Genomic DNA, 262 nt, shown 5'->3' with positions numbered 1-262 from the left:
TGTAGTATCGTATTTAACGTTTATATAATTTAATATACGACTGATTAATGCTACCTACGTAGACCGATATAACCGGAAATGTACGTAGCGTCATGGTGACGTCATCGATAACGTAAATTTTGTAGTTTCTATCTTAAGTACTATTTATCTCAGTCATCTCTCGTTGTTAATGCAGGATGGCTCCACTTTAAATTATCCTCATTTTTTAGGATTTTCACAGGATTGTGGGTATGATATTGTTTACAAATATATATATATATAT

At 31.3% G+C, this 262-nt stretch overlaps 1 protein-coding gene across 1 annotated transcript in view; it reads left to right on the top strand.

Moving 5' to 3' along the window:
- Positions 1–206: 206 nt before the first annotated feature.
- Positions 207–262, top strand: part of LOC111640139 (solute carrier family 41 member 1-like) — a 17,732-nt gene continuing 17,676 nt past the window's right edge. The window contains exon 1 of the mRNA XM_023386136.1: positions 207–228. The gene's annotated coding sequence lies outside the window, so the exon portion shown is untranslated. The remainder of the gene's footprint in view (positions 229–262) is intronic.

This window comes from Centruroides sculpturatus, unplaced genomic scaffold, assembly GCF_000671375.1.
Source record: "Centruroides sculpturatus isolate CEXI.00-Female unplaced genomic scaffold, Cexi_2.0 scaffold1392, whole genome shotgun sequence".
Classification (NCBI taxonomy): domain Eukaryota; kingdom Metazoa; phylum Arthropoda; class Arachnida; order Scorpiones; family Buthidae; genus Centruroides; species Centruroides sculpturatus.
The sequence above is the reverse complement of the archived record's forward strand: the minus strand, read 5'-3'. Positions and strand labels throughout refer to the sequence as shown.